This window comes from Chelonia mydas, chromosome 15 (genome assembly GCF_015237465.2).
Source record: "Chelonia mydas isolate rCheMyd1 chromosome 15, rCheMyd1.pri.v2, whole genome shotgun sequence".
In the NCBI taxonomy this organism is placed as follows: Eukaryota; Metazoa; Chordata; order Testudines; family Cheloniidae; genus Chelonia; species Chelonia mydas.
The window spans coordinates 10,527,927-10,533,901 of NC_057856.1; the positions used below are offsets into that span (position 1 = coordinate 10,527,927).

At 50.2% G+C, this 5,975-nt stretch overlaps 1 non-coding gene across 1 annotated transcript; it reads right to left on the reverse strand.

Moving 5' to 3' along the window:
- Positions 1 to 464: 464 nt before the first annotated feature.
- Positions 465 to 655, reverse strand: LOC119563824. The gene has a single exon (XR_005222436.1). It is a non-coding gene; the product is annotated as a U2 spliceosomal RNA (small nuclear RNA).
- Positions 656 to 5,975: the final 5,320 nt, after the last annotated feature.

The following is a 5,975-nucleotide window of genomic DNA, read 5'->3' on the forward strand; positions in this document are numbered from 1 at the left end:
TTAATTCCAGTTCTGCAGTTTCTCGTTGAAGTCTGTTTTGAAGTTTTTGTTTTTGAAGAATGGCCGCTTTTAAGTCTGTTTGTTGAGTGTCCAGGGAGATTGAAGTGCTCTCCTACTGGTTTATGAGTGTTACAATTCTTGATGTCTGATTTGTGTCCATTTATTATTTTGCGTAGAGACAGTCCGGTTTGGCCTATGTCCATGGGAGAGGGGCACTGAAATCAAGTTCACGCAAGTTAATAAGGAAGGTAGGATACATCTGGGGTCAGGCTTACGGCACGTATCGGTTACAAGGCTCACGAGATACATACATAGTATGTAACCAGCATAGACCCAGATAGGGGTGTGGGAGTTCTTAAAGCATCAGTGATATGCCACCCATAGAATATCATGAGAATCCAAGTCAGTATTGGGTGTACCAAATTCAACTAATTCTATTTTTTAACCACGATAGTCTCCCCAAGGGGAGGTGCACCGTTCCTGGAGGTACTGCAATACCAGGTCGATGCGTGGAGTGGATGGAGCAAGCTCCTATTCCATCTCCCTGTTCCAAAAATCCATTTAATATATAGTCCTCAGATAGAGGACGTATCAGATATTAAACTGATAAGAACAGATACTACACTTGATCTTAGCCAAAAGGCCGAGAAGCGATAACGATACGCTGAAAAACGAGGCAGCCCTACCTCCGCCACAGCTTTCTACGTCACCGCGAGGAGCTCCTGGACAGGGACCAAATGCCCTCAATGAGACTTTGACAACTAGGAAACTCTAAGTGACAATCGCTCCCCCTAAATGACTCCAATGTAATAATTCAAGCAAGAACTCAACACACAATTCTGCTCAAGGACCCAGAATTCTTTCAGTCTGGTTACTTGGGTTCATCTCGCTGCTTTCCCCGGCTGCTGCCGCATACTCCTAAATTGCATAAACCCACCCACTTCCTGTGACGTACTCAGTCACTGTTAACTCTTGCAGCAAAACAGATCAAAGAAAATGTGAGCAAGCGCTATCGGGCCGGGGTGGCCAAACCGCATGCGGCTCTTTTACAGTTACAGTGCGGATCCTGGAGCTCCACATTTCCCCCTGCCCGTTCTCCACCTACCACAGACTGGGGACGGGGAGCTCAGGGCTTCTGCCCTGCGGCAGAGTAGTGGGGCTAGGGGCTTCTGCTAGAGGAGACTGGTGCCTGCCCCTTTCGCTGCACAGAATGCTTAGGGCAGATTGCTTTTCTTGCAGCATTTTCTAGGCAGACTTCTCTCTTCGTGTTCACTTCGGTCTCCCCAAGGATCACTCATTTATCTTGAGAAAACACAGAGGACACACACAGTGACAACAAGCGAAAGAGAGAATGGTAATCTTTAGACAGGCATGGAGAGAGTGAGAAAATCTAGCCTATAGTCAAGCAAATTATAATAACTAGCCTATAAATCTTATATGCACCTAGTTTGAAATAACTTGCTCACCAAGTACTCAGGATATTTTGATATAGATAGATCTAGATCTTCCTTCGCTTCTCTCAAAACCCTCTATTTATCCTTTCGTCAGCACTCTGATATTTACTGTGAAGTTTCCCAAACTGATGGAGGGAAGCCAAAACAAACGTATCCTCCTCAAGATCCGCTCGACTCAAGTCCATAAGACGATCGCCTGCAAGCTCAGGCACGTGAAACGTGGATGGCTCAGGAAGCAGAAAGCGGCGTGCGCACTAAAATACACAATTGTACGGATCTATAGATCAGAAGAAAGAAAACACACACGAACGCTTAAGAAAACGAAGAAAAACAGGAACGAAGGCACTATACGACTCAACGTGCTGGACCGTAAACCAAAGACAGCGCCCTTCTGGGTATTACCGGCCAAGGGGGACGCTACACATGACCTCACTCCTAGGACGAGTCCCGTACGAGTATGAGCTTGGCAGGATTGCTTCCTGACACTGCCGTCTCTGACCTCACATTTCCCCCTGGTTTTTATTGGGGGGTGAGGTTATTTATTTAAATAAGCTCTGAAGGCACGGTCAGAATTTTACCAGTAGCAGCTGGCCGACAAAACGCTGCCTTAGGAGACTGACAGTAGACTTACTTGTAGAAATACTAATTTTACAAGTGCAATTCCCCCTCCCCCCCTTCCCTCAGCCCGGGCCTCGCACCTGTCAATAATGAACAATTAGTAAAGGGTAAGGGTTTTTGTCTAGCCAGATGTGTGTATTTGTCATATGTGAACGAAAATCTCCTCTTTTTTCCCATATCTCCTTTATTTATCAACCGATTTTGATAAAATTTGAAATGGAGTCAGTTTTTTGGCACGATTGCTTCATGACACTGCCGTCTCTGACCTCACATTTCCCCCTGAGGGGCAACTGTGTCCACATATCTATTCAGGAGACACCATCATAGGGCCTAATCACATCAGCCACAATATCAGAGGCTCGTTCACCTGCACATCTACCAATGTGATATATGCCATCATGATAGCTGCTTTCAACTACCTGAGAGGATGGTTCTAGACTATTCTCAGTGGTAGAAGAGGACACGACAAGGAGTAATGGTCTCAAGTTGCAGTGGGGGAGGTTTAGGTTGGATATTAGGAAAAACTTTTTCACCAGGAGGGTGGTGAAACACTGGAATGCGTTACCTAGGGAGGTGGTACAATCTCCTTCCTTAGAAGTTTTTAAGGTCAGGCTTGACAAAGCCCTGGCTGGGATGATTTACTTGGGGATTGGTCCTGCTTTGAGCAGGGGGTTGGACTAGATGACCTCCCGAGGTCCCTTCCAACCCTGATATTCTATGTGCCAGCAATGTCCCTCTGCCATGTACATTGGTCAAACTGGACAGTCTCTGCGTAAAAGAATAAATGGACACAAATCGGACGTCAAGAATTATAATATTCAAAAACCAGTTGGAGAACACTTCAATCTCTCTGGTCACTCGATTACAGACCTAAAAGTGGCAATACTGCAACCAAAAAAAACTTCAAAAACAGACCCCAACAAGAGACTGCTGAATTGGAATTAATTTGCAGGCTGGATACAATTAACTTAGGCTTGAATAGAGACTGGGAGTGGATGGGTCATTACACAAAGTAAAACTATTTCCCCATGTTTATTCCCCCCCACACACACACACACACTGTTCCTCAGACGTTCTTGTCAACTGCTGGAAATGGCCCACCGTGATTATCACTACAAAAGCTCCCCCACCCCCCGGTAATAGCTCACCTTAAGTGATTGCTCTGGTTACAGTGTGTATGGTAACACCCATTGTTTCATGTTCTCTATGTATATAAATCTCCCCACTGTATTTTCCACTGAATGCATCTGATGAAGTGAGCTGTAGCTCACGAAAGCTTATGCTCAAATAAATTTGTTAGTCTCTAAGGTGCCACAAGTACTCCTTTTCTTTTTGCGAATACAGACTAACACGGCTGCTACTCTGAAACCTAATTTTACAAGTGCAATTCCCCCTCCCCCCCTTCCCTCAGCCCTGGCCTCGCACCTGTCAATAATGAACAATTAGTAAAGGGTAAGGGTTTTTGTCTAGCCAGATGTGTGTATTTGTCATATTTGAACGAAAAGCTCCTCTTTTTCCCTTATCTCCTTTATTTATCAACCGATTTTGATAAAATTTGAAATGGAGTCAGTTTTTTCTTTTTTAGAGGCCTCTCATATTGCGAGGCCCTAAGCTGTTCCTTAGTTAGCTTATGCCTTAAACCGGCCCTGCCCCCTGTGCTCTACAGTAGCCCCAATGCTCTTTTCTGCTCTCACATAACTATGTCAAACAGACAATCAGGCTTGCCTAAGGTACTTACTTTCTTGCAGTACCAGTCCAGTTCCTTCCTGACTCTTGTCTAACCACTGCCCATACACCCTATCCTGAGCTGATTCCGTTCCCAACACTCCCGCTCAACTCAGGAAAACCAAGAATTAAGAGGTAAGCTGTGCAGGGAAATCCTTTTGAGGGTAGTTTCCTGGTGGTGGGGTGGGTGGCACTACTCATTCCAAAGCATGGAGTAATAGAGACAAATACCTAAATTAGATATAAAAATAGAGCTGGATAAATTTAAGAGTGGGATTGTATTATGTGAGAACAAGGCTTCAAAAAGCCAACTCTCAAGTGACCAGAGGAACTAGCGAACAGGAGCGGCTAACATGAGTTTTGCGAGGGAGTTCTCCAGGTGAAGGAGGAACAACAACATGACCCCTAGGGTGAGTTTGGTGTGTGTGTGTGTGGGGGGGGGGGGGAGTGGGTGCTTACTGAAGTATATAGTGCACATAGGCGGCAAGTTCTATGGGACCGTAGTGCCTGGGCACCAGGAATATTCCTGGCCAGGGGTGACAGTAACTCTGAAGACTTACCTGTATGGGGGCTGGGGCCAGTTCCGGCCCCCGGAAGGGGCGGGGCTGGGGGCTCAGCGTCCCCCAGCCAGCCCTTCCAGGCCACCTGAGCCACACCACCCGGGGCGCCAGTCGTGATTTAAAGGGCCTGGGGTTCCTGCCGCAGTAGCAGCAGCCCCAGGCCCTCTTAAATGGCCGGCCCTGGGACAGCTGCTCCCTTTGCCCCCTCCCACCCCCGTTGGCGGCTTGGCGCGGGGGGAGGGAAGGGGGAAGAAGGGTTCGTACCGGTAGGGGCGCCAACGGGGAAGGCGCAGGGACGTTAAAGCACTGTTGCGGCAGCGCTTTAAGGACCGTCCTTTGCCGTGGCAGCGCTTTAACGTCGCCGCCCCTTCTCTCTTCTCTTCCCCCCTCACCTGTCGGCGGCCCTGCCAGGGCTGACCCTACCAGCAGGGCCGTCGACGGGGGAGGCAAAAGCAGCAAGCAGCGCTTTAATGTGGGCTGCGTACGGGCTGGTACCGGCTGCTTACCGGTACCCCGTACTAGCCCGTACCGGCTCACTTTCACCCCCGCCCGGGGACCAACTCCAGCACTGTTTGAGGCTGGGTCTCTCCCTCGGCCCCGCCTTCCACCCCCGGGCACTCTTCGCCACCACCGGCAGCGGGGCGGCTTCCTGCCTGCCTGCTCGCTCCACATGGCTGCCAGCCCCGGTCTGTGGCCCCTGGGCGGAGTGAGCAGGGTCTGTCCACACACGCTCCTTCTGCCCCAAGCGCCCCTGTGGCCAATAGGAAGCTGCAAGGGCAGAGCCTGGAGGTAGCAGCGCGTGGAGGCCCCCCCAGCCCAGGAGCCCCAGGTAAGCACCACACACCCCCACCCTCTCCCTCTGCACCTCCTCCCATGTCCTGTGACGTACTCCGTGACCGTTAAGTCTGGCAGCAAAGAGATCAAAGATGATGTGTGCAAGCGCTATCTGGCGGGGGGGGCAAACCACACACGGCTCTTTTACAGTTACAGTGCGGATCCTGGAGCTCCTCATCCCCCCCGCCCGTTCTCCACCTACCAGACTGGGGGGAGTTCGGGGCGTCTGCCCTGCAGCAGGGTAGTGGGGCTAGGGACTTCTGCCGAAGGAGGCCGGCGCCTGCTGAGACTGTACGTGACTGTAACGTTGTTGCCCGTCCCTGTTGGCTACTGCGGCAGGAACCCCAGGCCCTTTAAATCGCCACCGGCGCCCCGGGTGGTGTGGCTCAGGGGGCCTGGAAGGGCTGGCTGGGGGATGCTGACCCCCCCAGCCCCGCCTCTTCCGGGGCCGGAACTGGCCCCAGCCCCCATACAGGTAAGTCTGCAGAGTTACTGTCACCCCTGGCCAGGAATATTCCTGGTGCCCAGGCACTACGGTCCCATAGAACTCCCCGCCTATGCGCACTATATACTTCAGTAAGCACCCCCCCCCCCCACCACACACACACACACACAATCCCCAAAACAATACCAAGGGACCTAGATGTAAATACGATTGCTGACCGTTTCATCCAGAAAGCGACAGTGATCCATAATGTCTTTAAACTGGGACGTAGGTGAAGACCACTTAAGTAATTGCAATGATTTTAATCTACTGTAATTCATAATAATGTAATTATGTAGT